Genomic DNA, 15,692 nt, shown 5'->3' with positions numbered 1-15,692 from the left:
AAAACACGGAAAAAACAGGAACTGGCACTTGGCACTGAGTTAATAGGTTAGTCCCAAAAAAGATATAAAAGGCATACAAAACATCCAAAGTTTGACAAGGTAATAGCATGAAACCATCAAAAATTATAGATACGTTGGAGACGTATCAAGCATCCCCAAGCTTAACTCCTGCTCGTCCTCGAGTAGAAAAGTGATAAAGACTGAATTTTTGATGTGGAATGCTACCTAGCATAGTTGTCCTTTGCAACTTCTTTGTGTGACATGAATGTTCAGATCCGTAAGATTCAAAACAATAGTTTGCTATTCACATAAAAACAATAATACTTCAAGCAAACTAGCAAGGTAATCATGAACTTTTGAAATAACAAGGCCAAAGAAAGTTATCCCTACAAAATCATATAGTTTGGCTATGCTCCATTGTCCCAAGACAACTAATTTAAATCATGCACAACCCCGGTATTGGCCAAGTAATTGTTTTCGCACTCTTACTTTCTCAAACCTTTTACAACTATCACGCAATACATGAGCGTGAGCCATGGATATAGCACTATAGGTGGAATAGAGTGTGGTGGTGGTTGTGAGACAAAAAAGGAGGAGATGGTCACATTGACTCGGCATATCAAAAGGCTATGGAGATGCCCATTAATAGATATCAATGTGAATGAGTAGGGATTGCCATACAAAGGATGCACTAGAGCTATAAGTATGTGAAAGCTCAAAAGGAGAACTAGTGGGTGTGCATCCAACTTGCTTGCTCACGAAGACCTAGGGCAATTTTGAGGAAGCCCATCATTGGAATATACAAGCCAAGTTATATAATAAAGATTCCCACTAGCATATGGTGGTGACGAAAAGAGAGGCTCTCAATCATGAACAACATGGTGCTTTTATGAAGCACAAGTGTGGAAAAAGATAGTACCATTGTCCCTTTTCTCTTTTTCTTTTTTTTTTTGGGCTCTTGGGCCTCCCTTTTTTCTCTTTTTTTTATTTGGTCTCTTTGTCCTCTCCTTTTTTCCTCACATGGGACAATGCTCTAATAATGATGATCATCACACTTTTATTTACTCACAGCTCAAAGCTCAGAACGATGATGACTATAGGAAATGCCTCCGGTAGTGTACCGGGATGTGCAACGATCTAGCTTGGCGTATGATGTTGAAACATCTCGCTAGCTATCTTACGATCATGCAATGGCAATATGAGAGTGACGGCACAAGTCATGAGACGAAACGGTGGGAGTTGCATGTCAATATATCTCGGAATCGCTATGAAAATGCCATGGTAGGTAGGTATGGTGGCTGTTTTGAGGAAGGCATATGGTGGGTTTGTGCACCGGCGAAAATTGCGCGGCACTAGAGAGGCTAGCAATGGTGGAAGGTGAAAGTGCATCTATACCATGGACTCACATTAGTCATGAAGAACTCACATACTTGTTGAAAAAGTTTTTATTAGTAATCGAAACAAAGTCCTAAATGCATACTCCTAGGGGAAGGGTTGGTAGTGTTAACCATCGCGCGATCCCGACCGCAACACAAAGGATGACAATCAATAAATCAATTATGCTTCGACTTACTAACATAACGGTTCACCATACGTGCATGCTACGGGAATCTCTTGCTTCAACACAAGTATTTCTAGATTCTCAACACCCTACTAACATAACTCTTAATATTACCAAATCCACGTCTCAAAACTAATTGAGAGGAATCAAAACTTCTCTTTCTACTCAATGCACATGAAGATGGAGGTTTTTTTTTATCCTATTTTGTTACCTATAACCTTTGGGACTACTTTCATATCATAAGCCAACTACCAAGTTACGCACCGCCATGCTCTAAAAGATCTAAGTGAAGCACATAGAGCAAAATTATCTAGCTCAAAAGATATAAGTGAAGCATAATGAGCATTCTAGCAAAATCACGATGAGTGCGTGTCTCTATCAAAAGGTGTGCAGCAAGGATGATTGTGACACAACGAAAAGAAAAGACTCCTACGATACAAGATGCTCCAAGAAAAACACATATCATGTGGTGAATAAAAATATAGCTCCAACTAACGTTACCGATGGATTGAAGACGAAAGAGGGGATGCCTTCCCGGGGCATCCCCAAGCTTAGGCTTTTTGGTGTCCTTGAATTTGGCTTGGGATGCCTTGGTCATCCCCAAGCTTGAGCTCTTTCCACTCCTTATCTCTTTGTCCATGACAACATCACCCAAAACTCGAAAACTTCACAACACAAATCTTAAACAGAAACTCATGATAACATTAGCACAAGAAAACTAACTACCACCTCTGTAGGTACTGTAGCAAACTTGATTTCTATTTATATTGGTGTTATATTACTGTATTCTCACTTCTCCATGGCTTGTAACCCCCGGTACTATCCATAGTTTCATCAAAACAAGCAACCAACTCAACAAAAAGAGAATCTGTCAAAAACAGACCAGTCTGTAGCAATCTGTATACTTCGTATACTTGTGGTACCTCAAAAATTCTAAAAACTTACGACTGCCTGGGTAAAAGGCATATCAACCAGCATCAAAAAGAATCAACTCAAAAGCTCTTTCTAAATAAAAATGAAAAATAATCTCGTGAGCGAAAAGTTTCTGTCTTTTTCCAGCAGGATAAAACAACCATCACCAAGACTAGTCATAAAGGTTTTCCTTGGCTCAAACACAAAAATAAACACAAAAGACGCAATCATAACAGAATTATGATGGTGTGGATGCAACAAAACAGAAAGAAAAAGATAAATTCATTGGGTTGCCTCCCAACAAGCGCTATTGTTTAACGCCCTTAGCTAGGCACTGAAAATTCAATGATGCTCACAGAAAAGACAAGAATTGAAGCACAACGAGAGCATCATAAAGCATGTGAAAATCACATCTAAGTCTAACATACTTCCTATGCAAAGTCATTTTGTAGGAAAACAGATTGTCAAGACAACCAATAGTTACCAAATGCAAGGAAGAAGAAAGATACAATAGCAATCTCAACATAACGAGAGGTAATTTGGTAACATGAAAGTTTCTACCACAATATTTTCCTCTATCATAGCAATTACATGTGGGATCATATTCAAATTCAACAATATAGCTATCACAAAGGATATTCTTTTCATGATCCACATGCATGCAAAGTTGACGCTCTTCAAAAATAGTGGGATTATCATCAACTAAAGTCATGACTTCTCCAATCCCACTTTCAATATTGTTGCAAATATCATATTCATCATGAGGCTTAAACAAATTTTCAAGATCATAAGAAAAATCATCGCCCCACTCATGATCATTGCAACAAGTAGTGAACATAGAAAAACTAGCATCCCCAAGCTTAGGGTTTTGCATAATTTTAGCATGCTTGACACTAATAGGATTTATAGTGAAACCATTGCAATCATGCTTTTCATTCAAGGAGCCCTCGTGAATCACTTCATAAATTTCTTCATCACGATTTTCAGATTCACGCATCTCAAGCAAAACTCCATAAAGATATTTAAGTGCACTCAACTCACTAGCAATTGGTTCAACATAATTGGATCTCTTAAAGAGATTAGCAAGTGGATGAGGATCCATATTAATAGATTTTTAGCAAGCGAAGATGCAAGCATAATGAAGGCACATGGCAACACAAGAAAACAGAAAGCAAGCGAAAGAAAAGGGCGAACGAAAAAGGCAAACGAAAAAGGCAAATATTTTTGTAAATTTTTGTTTTTCAGAAGTGGGGGAGAGGAAAACGAGAGGCAAAAAAGGTAATTGCAAGAGATTAGTTTGCGACACTTACTTGGATGAGTTCTTGACTTGATCATCCCCGGCAACGGCGCCAGAAATCCTTCTGCTACTTCTCAAACAACAGTGCCAGAAATTGACACGTTGAAGGAGACTTGCTTGCGTTGGTTTTTCCCTTGAAGAGGAAAGGGTGATGCAACACAGGAGCAGTAAGTATTTCCCTCAGTTTGAGAACCAAGGTATCAATCCAGTAGGAGAATCTCGTCAAGTCCAGAGTACCTGCACAAACACAAAAGAGCTTGCACCCAACACTCTAAAAGGGTTGTCAATCCCTTCAAGATTGATTGCAAAGTGAGATCTGAAGGCGGAAAGTGCAACGAAGAAAAAGAGTAAGGCTGAAAATATGGTGTGGAGTAGACCCGGAGGCCATAGTGTTCACTAGAGGCTTCTCTCAAAATAGCAAATATTATGGTGGGTGAACAAATTACTGTCGAGCAATTGATGGAACCGCGCAAAGTCATGACGATATCTAAGACAATGATCATAAATATAGGCATCACGTCCGAGACAAGTAGACCGATACTTTCTGCATCTACTACTATTACTCCACACATCGACCACTATCCAGCATGCATCTAGTGTATTGAGTTCATGACGAATAGAGTAACGCCTTAAGCAAGATGACATGATGTAGAGGGATAAACTCAAACCAATGATGAAAACCCCATCATTTTTCCGTTGATGGCAACAACATGATGCGTGCCTCGCTACCCCTTCTGTCACTGGGTGAGGTCACCGCACGGTATGAACCCAAAACCAAGCACTTCTCCCATTGCAAGAATCATAGATCAAGCTGGCCAAACAAAACCCACAACTCTAAGAGAATTACAAGGATATGAAATCATGCATAAGAGAGATCAGAAGAAACTAAAATAAGATTTGTAGATAATCTGATCATAAATCCAAAATTCATCGGATCTCGACAAACACACCGCAAAAGAAGATTACATCGGATAGATCTCCATGAAGATCATGGAGAACTTTGTATTGAAGATCCAAGAGAGAGAAGAAGCCATCTAGCTACTAGCTATGGACCCGTAGGTCTATGGTGAACTACTAACGCATCATCGGAGAGGTCATGGTGTTGATGAAGAAGCCCTCCGTATCCGAATCCCCCTCCGACAGGGCACCACAACGTGCCCCAGATGGGATCTTGCGAAGACAGAAGCTTGTGGCGGAGGAAAAGTACTTTCGATGATCTCCTGATTTTTTCTGGGATTTTAGGGAATATATAGGCGAAGGAGCTAGGGCAGAGGAGGCCTAGGGAACCCACAAGCCTGGGCGGGGTCCCTGGTGGCCCCCTGCCTTGGCTCTCAAGCTTCTCGATCTTCTTCTATTTCAGAAAAAAATCTTTTCGGAAGTTTTATTCCGTTTGGACTCCGTTTAAAATCCTCCGCTGAAAAGGGTCAAAAACATAGAAAAACAGGAAGTGGCACTTGGCAGTAAGTTAATAGGTTAGTCCCAAAAAATATATAAAAGGCATACAAAACATCCAAAGTTTGACAGGATAATAGCATGAAACCATCAAAAATTAGATATACGTTGGAGACGTATCATCAGGCACCGTTGAGTCGATTCATCTCTCGCCTCGGTGAGAAGGCATTGCCTTTATACCGACTGATGAAAAAATACGATGTGTTCGAGTGGAATGATGAAGCAAAACTAGCGTTTGTCGAGCTCAATGCTCTGCTTTCCACCCAACCGGTGTTTGCTGCTCCGCACAGCAAAGAACCTCTGCTCTTATACATCACAGCCACCACTCAGGTCGTCAGTACGGTTCTAACCGTCGAGCGAGAAGAAGAAGGCAAAGCCTACAAGGTCCAGCGCCTAGTTTATTACATCTCTGAAGTATTGACCCCTTTGAAGCAAAGGTATCCGCATTACCAGAAGCTCCTTTATGGAATATACTTGTCAGTGAAGAAGGTGGCGCATTACTTCCAAAATCATTCTATATCAGTCGTCAGGGATGCTCCCCTGTCACATATTCTTCACAATCAAGACGCATCGGGTCGTGCGGCTATATGGGCCATTAAGCTGTTATATTTTGATATCAAATTTGAGTCAAAGAAAGCTATCAAGTCTAATGCCCTTGCTGATTTCATGGCCGACTGGGTGGAACAATAACAACCAGCTCAAGTTCACTCGCCACACTAGACTATGTTCCTCGATGGCTCCAAAATGTTAAATGGGTCTGGTGCCTGTGTGGTATTGGTATCCCCAAAAGGCGACAAGCTCAATTATGTTCTCCAGATTCACTTCGATTCCTCGAACAATGAGGCCGAATATTAAGCCCTCCTCTACGGGTTGCATATGGCCATCTCACTCGGCGTCCGACGCCTGATGGTATACGACGACTCGGATTTGGTGGTCAATCAAGTGATGAAGGAATGGGATGTCAGGAACCCCACCATGACTGGATACTACAATGCAATAAGGAAACTTTAGAATAAGTTTGAAGGTATGGAACCTCATCATGTACCCCGACTGAAAAACCAAGCAGCTGATGAACTCGCCAAGATTGGATCTACTCAGAAACCTGTCCCCAGCAATGTGTTCCTCGAGCATTTGCATACTCCTTCGGTGCAACAGGATCCTTTCACTGAAGAGCCCCCACAACCGGTGAGCACGTCCAATCCGACTGGAATGACGTTCCAGCAGTGGTTGATCTAGTTATGGAAATCCTGGTGATCACACCCGAGTGGACAGTACCATACGTTGCGTACATCTTGAGAAGAGAACTCCCTGAAGACGAAGCTGAAGCTAAGCAGATTGTCCCCAGATCGAAGGCTTTCACTATGATAGGCGATTAGCTGTACGGAGAAAGTGTTACCGGTGTAGCTCAAGGGTACATCTCCCCTAAGGAGGGTCGATTGATCCTGGAAGAAATCCACTCGGGGACCTGTGGCCATCATACGTCCTCTCGGATTATTGTTGCCAAAGCATACGGAGCTGGGTTCTTCTGGCCGCGTGCTAATCAGACGGCCAAAGATATCGTTGATCACTCCGAAGGTTGCCAATTCTATTCCAATCTGTCCCACAAGCCCGCGTCTGCCTTGAAGACCATCCCACTCCTCTGGCCATTTGTTGTTTGGGGTCTAGATATGGTCGGCACCTTCCGAACAGGTCAAAGTGGATTTCCACACTTGTTGCAGTCGAAAAGTTTATTAAATGGATTGTAGCCAAGACAATAAAGAAGTTGGACTCATCACCGCCATCAAGTTCATGAGTTAAATAACATTTCAGTATGGAGTTCCGCACATCATCATAACGGAGAATGGCTCTAACTTCGATTCAGAAGAGTTCGGGCGCTTTTGATCTGTGCTTCGCACTTGGGTGGATTATGCGTCCGTCGCACACCCCCAAACCAATGGACAAGTTGAGCAGGCAGACGGCCTTATCCTTCAAGGGCTAAAACCGCGACTCATGCGGGACTTGGAGCATGCAGCTGGCGCCTGGGTAACTAAACTGCCATTTGTTTTGTGGGTCTTGAGAACAACCCCTAATTGGTCAACTGGACGCCCACCCTTCTTCCTGGTGTATGGAGCTGAAGCTATCTTGTCGAGTGATGTCCTTCACAACTTTCCCCGTGTGGATTTGTACTCGGAAGCTGAAGTTGAACAGGTGCGGCAAGACGGAGTGGATCTCTTGTAGGAAGAGCGCGAGATGGCCTTGATTCGGTCGACTGCGTATCAACAAGATCTTCGTTGCTTCCATGCAAGACATGTCAGGAGTCAGGCATTCCATGAAGGCGATCTAGTGCTCCGAGTGGATGAGCAAAGACCTCACAAGTTAGCCCCTAAGTGGGAGGGACCATTCTTCGTCACCAAGGTACTGAACAACGAAGCTTATCATCTCTACAATCTAAAGAAGAGGGTCGACGAACCCCGAGCTTGGAATGCAGACTTGCTCCGACGTTTTTATGCTTGACAACCAGTTGGGTCGATGTAATGAGAGAGTTTACTCAACAATGTTGATTTTTCAAGTCATAATTTCTTCAATTTGTGCCAATTCCGATCGAGCAGTTTCTCAACAAAAACATACTCCGAGTGAAGAGCAATCCTCTCACTCGGGGGCTCAGCTACGAACTAGTCTTCGCCTAAGCATAGAAACTACTCCGAGTAAAGAGCAATCTTCTCAGTCGGGGGCTTAGCTGCGAACATGTTTTCGCGTAAGTTAAAACTCCTTCCGAGTGAATAACAACTATTCACTCGGATGCTTAGCTCCAAACCAGTCTTTGCCTAAGTATAGAAACTACTCCGAGTGAAGAGAAATCCCCGCACTCGGGGGCTTAGCTGCGAACATGTTTCGCCTAGTTAAAAAAAACCTTCCGAGTGAATAAAAAACTATTCACTCAGATGCTTAGTTGCGAACCAGTCTTCGCCTAAGTATAGAAACTACTCCAAGTAAAGAGCAATCCTCTCACTCGGGGGCTTACCTGCGAGCATGTTTTTGCCTAAGTTAAAACCCTTCCGATTGAATAGCAATCTATTCATTCGGCTGCTTAACTGAGAACCAGCCTTCGCCTAAGTATAAAAACTACTCCAAGTGAAGAGTAATCCTCCCACTCGGGGGCTTAGCTGCGAACATGTTTCGCCTAAGTTAAAAAACCCTTCCGAGTGAATAACAAACTATTCACTCGGATGCTTAGCTGTGAACCAGTCTTTGCCTAAGTATAGAAACTACTCCGAGTGAAGAGCAATCCTCTTACTCGGGGGCTTAGCTGCGAACATGTTTTCGCCTAAGTTAAAACCCTTCCGAGTGAATAGCAATCTATTCACTAGGCTGCTTAGCTACAAACCAATCTTCGCCTAAGTATAAAAACTACTTCGAGTGAAGAGCAATCCTTTCACTCGGGGGCTTAGCTGCGAACATGTTTTTGCCTAAGTTCAAACCCTTCCGAGTGAATAAAAATCTATTCACTCGGATGCTTAGGTGCGAACCAGTCTTCGCCTAAGTATGGAAACTACTCCGAGTGAAGAGCAATCCTTTCACTCAGGGGTTTAGCTGCGAACAAGTTTTCGCCTAAGTTAAAACCCTTCCGAGTGAATAACAATCTATTCACTCGGACGCTTAGCTGCGAACTAGTCTTCGCGTAAGTATAGAAACTACTCCGAGTGCAGAGCAATCCTCTCACTCGGGGGCTTAGCTACGAACATGTTTTCTCCTAAGTTAAAAACCCTTCCCAGTGTATAACAACGTATTCACTCGGATGCTGAGCTGCGAACTAGTCTTCGCCTAAGTATAGCATATACTCCGAGTGAAGGGCAATACTTTCACTCGGGGGCTTAGCCGCGAATAAATCGCCTAAGTTAAAAAAACTTTTCCAAATGAATAACAACCTATTCACTCGAGAACTTTAAAAATCAAGAAAATTCCAAATGCAGATAAATTCGAAAGAATCCAGCACGGATTAAACGTCGTCCATGCAGACGAAAGGTACTCGGGTTCAACACCCGAACGAAGTTTTAACGATATAGTAACACTCGGCTTAAAGTTTTGCAGTGATCATAGTTTCATCTCAAGGCTTACCCGGACTTCCGGGCTCAACGAAGGTATCAAGGTCGATCCCATCAGCAATGCGAGTTGCCGCGCTGATGAAGGGCTCCATAAAATCTTCAAACTGGAGCTTCTTCATATTCGCCACCTGTTCTGCCTTTAATTTGTCTTCTCTTGCTTCCTTACAATGGACTCTGACGAGTGAAAGGGTCACATCGGCTCCGCATCGCGCAACAGAATTCTTCCACGCCTGCACCCTTTCGGGAATTTGACCCAAGCGGCCCATCACAGCTTCCACATGAGTCTGGAAAGTGACTTTAGGCCACAACTCCTTGTCAATCTTCCCCACAGCAGCTCGAAGTCGGGTAATGTACCCCTAGGCCTTCAAGAGCCGAGCGTTGAGAAGGAACATGTCTATGCACAAAGCATCTGGAACAGGTGACTTCGTGGGATCCAGATACGGCTCCACCTCTTCAGTCTCCTTGTCAAAGTCCAGGCAAAATTCTGTGCATGAGGAAAAATGAAAAATCAGTCACAACTCATTCGGTAAAGTTCGTAAATGTTCAGCCGGTGAAGGAAGCATACCAGTAAGCGTCACGAGCATCTTGGTCAGGAAGTCCTTCGCAAACTTTTTTATGGCGTTTCCCCTCTTTGCCATTTGATCAAGCTTTTTCCCCCATTTCGAGTCATTCTTTCTTCAACTTCGTGATTTCTTCTTGCAACTTACCAACGTCCAAGAGCTTCTTCTCAGCAGCCTCGGACCTTTCCTTAACTTCTTGAAGGACCTTGTCCTTGTCTTCGAGTGTCTTCTTCAAGGCATCAAAGTCATTGGTCTTCACCTCCAAATCCAGCTGAAGCTGGTTCTTCTCTGATTCTACCTTGGCATACTTAGATCCAATCTCACAGGCTTTCTAAAAGACATCAAGGGAATAATTTAGCCGACACTAGTATTTTTTCTACATCCGAGTGGACAAATACAGTTCATTCGACCAAATAGAGGCCAACCGCACCCACCCAAGCAAGTTCTTAAGACTAATGCCTTCGTAAATGATCGACATTAATCTCGGGGACAACACCTAGTGGGTGCACTTAGCGTGCCCCCACTGGAGATGAAATCACTCGACCAGGTTCGTCCTGGCCGAGTCACGAAAAAGAAACAATGCGTGTTTTCTAATTAAACCCCTGCCAAGGCAAGCACTCGACAGCGGTCTCGGGGACTACACCCAGTGGCTGCACTCCGCGTGCCCCCACTGGATACAAAACCACCCGACCACGTCCGGCCTGACCGAGTGAAAAATAGAGAATAACTTTTCAAATTAGACCCCTGCTCATGCAAGCATTCGACAGTAGTCTCGGGGACTAGAACCAGTTGGTTCACTCAACGTGCCCCCACTGGAGTAGAGACAAACATCCACACAGCGTACCCCAGTGGGTATAAAAGCAAGATTGACAAGATTCAATCGGAATGCAAGATTGACAAGAATCAATCGGAATGCGAGATTAACAAGGTTCAATCAAAAATTAACTTACAATTGCACTTACTCGGATGTTCGCTTGGAGCACCGAACCGGCATCATATGCCAACTTACTAGCCTCGTACGCCTCTCTCGTCCACTGCATCATCAGTCCGGCTTTAATCATAGCTTCTTTCGTGGCTCCAGTATGATCCTCTGGGACATGTTGCATAGAATATCCAAGTGTAGAGGGAGTCAGTATCGCAGCAGTGGTAACGAGAGTTACCGGAGAAGGCGCAGCCCGCACAGTTGTCACAACAGTTGAACCAGTCAGAGGAGCTGTAATCAGAGCAGTCGAACTGGCTGGAGCAATACTCGACATAGGCGCTGTAGGCATGGCCTGAGTTTGTTCTGCAGCCGTACGCTGCGGTTCTTGATCATCGTCCAAGATAATGACGTATGTGGCTATCAATCGACAATGTCAGTTAGTTCAGTCGACGGATTCAATCTAGAAAACAGAGTAAAACAAATACTTATCACACCTTCTTGAGGAGCAGGCATGTCCACAACGTCCATGTCAATGGGATCTTCTTTGGCCCCAACAGGCGTCGTCACCGAGGTAGCAGCTCTGGCAAGTAAAACTCGGTCGTGAGAGGCATAGAAAGTCACAATGACAAAACAAAGAAAGAGACTAATACTCACGTTGAAGCAACTAGCACGGCAATCCTCATCAGGGGCAGGGCCTTCCGAGGCTTAGGGGCATCAGGCTTAGGTTGCTTGGCAGCTTTTTTTGCAAAGCCAGCCGCAATGCTCAGGAGTCCCCCTTGACGTACAAGTGACTCTAGCATTCTTCCTAAGGGATTTGAAGTAATTTGTTGAGTGCACTAGGGTCTGCGTCGGCAGGGCCCGCCCCGCGCGTACGTCCCCGCAATTGAACCGACTAGAAACCAAGGACGGCCGGAAGGAGGAAGGGGCTACGGGCACAGTTAGGCCCATGCATCGCGATGCTAACGGGTCCCCCTTGACACGCGAGCGGCTCCGTACCTCCTGTTGTGGGTCCCCCGCGCACGGCGTGGGTGCAGTCGCAGGCGGGCTGTGTTGGTTTCCTTGCCAGCCGAGGGCTCAGCCATTGGCGGGCTGTGTCGGTGCCGGCTGCGAGCATAGTCATTGGCGGACTACGTTGGTGCCCGCTGGGGGTGAAGTCATTGGTGGACTGTGTTGATTGCCGCCATCTTCTCCCCAACGTGGACCATAGGGCTGCCACTACGCGTCCGCTTCCTCGGGGGGGCCTGGGCGGCCTTGGCTCATTATTACGTGAGAGTGTCATGGTGTGGGTGTATATGGGAGGTCACGAGGCCGCTTTGGCCTCGCGAGTGTCCCTACCCCCGAGTCATTGGTGGACTGAGCTTCTCCCCAGCACGGAGCATAGGGCTTCCACTAGGCGTGGGATGGACCCCTCCGCGTCCTCGGGGGCCCCTGGGCATATACAACCTCGGCTCGTTATTACGTGAGAGTGTGATACGTCCATTTTGCATCATGCTTTCATGTTGATATTTATTGCTTCTTGGGCTGTTATATTACTTGTGGTACCATATTTATGCCTTTTCTATCTTATTTTGCAAGGTTTATTTGAAGAGGACGAATTCAGGTAGCTGGAATTCTGGACCGGAAAAGGAACAAATCCTAGTCCACTATTCTGCACATCTCCAAATGCCCTGAAAATTTACGTGGATTTTATGTGGAATATATTAAAAATACTGGGCGAAAGAACTACCAGAGGGGGGCCACCAGGGCCCCACAAGTTTGCCCACCGCCACCACCCCCTGGTGGCGCAGGGCAGGCTTGTGGGCTGCCTGAAGGCCCACTAGCCCCCCTCTTTTGCTATATGAAGAATCCTGGTCTGGAAAAAATCAATAGGGATCTTTTTGTGGTTTCTCCGCCTCCACGAGGCGGAACTTGAGCAGATCCAATCTAGAGCTCCGGCAGGACGATCCTGCCAGGGAAACTTCCCTCCAGGAGGGGGAAATCGTCACCATCGTCATCACCAACACTCCTCTCGTCAGAGGGGAGGCATCTTCATCAACATCTTCGTCAGCACCATCTCCTCTCCAATCCCTAGTTCATCTCTTGTAACCAATCTTCGTCTCGCAACTCTGATTGGTACTTGTAAGGTTGCTAGTAGTGTTGATTACTCTTTGTAGTTGATGCTAGTTGGATTACTTGGTGGAAGAGTTTATGTTTAGATCCTTGATGCATTACACCTCTGGTCATGATTATGATTATGTCTTGTGAGTAGTTACTTTTGTTCCTGAGGACATGGGATAAGTCATGTTAATAATAGTCATGTGAATTTGATATTCGTTCGGTATTTTGATATGATGTATGTTGTTTTGCCTCTAGTGGTGTTATGTGAACGTCGACTACATAACACTTCACCATATTTGGGCCTAGGGGAAGGCATTGGGGAGTAGTAAGTAGATGATGGGTTGCTGGAGTGACAGAAGCTTAAACCCGAGTGTATGCGTTGCTTCGTGAGGGGCTGATTTGGATCCACTAGTTTAATGCTATGGTTAGACTTTGTCTTAATTCTTCTTTTGTAGTTGCCGATGCTTGTGAGAGAGGTTAATCATAAGTGGATGCTTGTCCAAGTAAGGTCAGTACCCAAGCGCTGGTCCACCCACATATCAAACTATCAAAGTAACAAACGCGAATCATGTGAACATGATGAAACTAGCATGACAGAAATTCTCGTGTGTCCTCGGGAGCGTTTTTCCTCCTATAAGACTTTGTTCAGGCTTGTCCCTTGCTACAGAAGGGATTGGGCCACTTGCTGCACCATTGCTACTGCTTATTACTTGTTACTCTTTGCTTGCTACATTTCACCTCGCTACACAATCACTTGTTACCGCTACTTTCAGTGCTTGCAGTTATTACCTTGCTGAAATCCGTTTATCAGAGCCTTCTGCTCCTCGTTGGGTTCGACACTCTTACTTATCTAAAGGACTACGATTGATCCCCTATACTTGTGGGTCATCAAGACTCTTTTCTGGCGCCGTTGCCGGGGAGTGAAGCCCCTTTGGTAAGTGGAAATTGGTAAGGAAATATTTTTATACTGTGCTGAAATTCATTGTCACTTGTCACTATGGAAACTGTTACTTTGAGGAGTTTGTTCGAGGTATCTTCACCACAAACTGAAGCATGAGGAGTTGCTCCTCAACCTGAGGTACCTACTGAAAATATCTTTTATGAAATTCCTTTGGGTATAATTGAGAAACTGTTGGATAATCCTTTCACAGGAGATGGATCTTCACATCCAGACTTGCATCTAATCTATGTAGATGAAGTTTGTGGTGTATTTAAGCTTGCAGGTTTGCCCGAGGATGAGGTAAAGAAGAAAGTCTTTCCTTTATCTTTGAAGGATAAGGCGTTGACATGGTATGGGCTATGTGATGATACTAGATCATGGGGCTACAATCGGTTGAAATTGGAATTTCATCAAAACTTCTATCCTATGCATTTAGTACATTGTGATCGGAACTTTATTTATAACTTTTGGCCTCGTGACAGGGAAAGCATAGCTCAAGCTTGGGGGAGGCTTAAATCAATGCTATATTCATGCCCCAATCATGAGCTCTCGAAAGAAATCATCACTCAAAACTTTTATGCTCGGCTTTCTCATGAAGATCGTACCATGCTTGACACTTCTTGTGCCGGTTCTTTTATGAAGAAGGATATTGATCACAAGAGGAATTTATTGGAGAGAATCAAACGCAACTCTGAAGATTGGGAGCTGGAGGAAGGTAAGGACTCAGGTATGAATTTCCAGTTTGATTGCGTTAAATCTTTTGTTGAGACAAACACTTCTAGAGATTTTAGCGCTAAGTATGGACTTGACTCTGAGATAGTAGCTTCTCTATGTGAATCTTTTGCTGCTCATGTTGATCTTCCCAAAGAGAAGTGGTTTAAATATCATCCTACTGTAGAAAGCAACATAGCCAAAACCAATCTAGTTGAGGAGAAAATCATAGCTTTCAGTGATCCTGTTGTTCCTTGTGCTTACTCTGAGAAACCACCATACCCTGCTAGGATGAAGGATTATTCTAAAGCTCCAACTGTGATACGTAGGGGTTACATTAGACCGCTTGCACCCCCTGAGGAAATTAGAGTTGAACCTAGGGTTGCTATTATCAAAGATCTCTTAGCCGAAGATATAGACGGGCATGTTATCAAATTTTGTGAGGACATGTAGTTGGCCTGCCCGTTATTTCTGTTAAGATAGGAGATCACTGTTACCATGGTTTATGTGATATGGGAGCTAGTGTTAGTGCGGTACCCCATTCTCTGTATGATGAAATCAAAGATGAGATTGCACCTGCTGAGTTAGAACCCATTGATGTCACTATTGCGTTAGCTAATAGAGACACTATCTGCCCTCTGGGAAATGTGAGAGACGTAGAAGTCCTATGTGGTAAGACGAAGTATCCTACTGATTTCCTCGTCCTTGGTACTGCACAAGATAGCTTTTGTCCCATCATATTTGGTAGACCCTTTCTCAACACTGTCAATGCTCACATTGATTGCATTAAGCAGACTGTCACAGTAAGTTTCGAGGGTGTGTCTCATGAATTTAACTTCTCCAAGTTTGGAAGACAACTCCATGAAAGAGAGTCGTCTGGTAGGGATGAAATCATTGCTCTTGCCTCTATTGTCGTACCTCCTACGGATCCTTCAGAGCAATATCTGCTTGAGCATGAAAATGATATGCATATGGAGGAGAGAGATGAGATAGACAGAATTGTCTTATAACAACATCCTATTCTCAAGAATAATCTGCCTGTTGAACTTCTTGGGGATCCTCCCCCACCAAAGGGTGATCCTGTGTTCGAGCTTAAACAGTTGCCGGATACTCTTAAGTATGCCTATCTTGATGAGAAGGAGATATATCCTGTCATTA

Source organism: Hordeum vulgare, chromosome 4H, assembly GCF_904849725.1.
Source record: "Hordeum vulgare subsp. vulgare chromosome 4H, MorexV3_pseudomolecules_assembly, whole genome shotgun sequence".
Lineage (NCBI taxonomy): Eukaryota > Viridiplantae > Streptophyta > Magnoliopsida > Poales > Poaceae > Hordeum > Hordeum vulgare.
Note: the sequence above shows the minus strand (reverse complement) of the source record.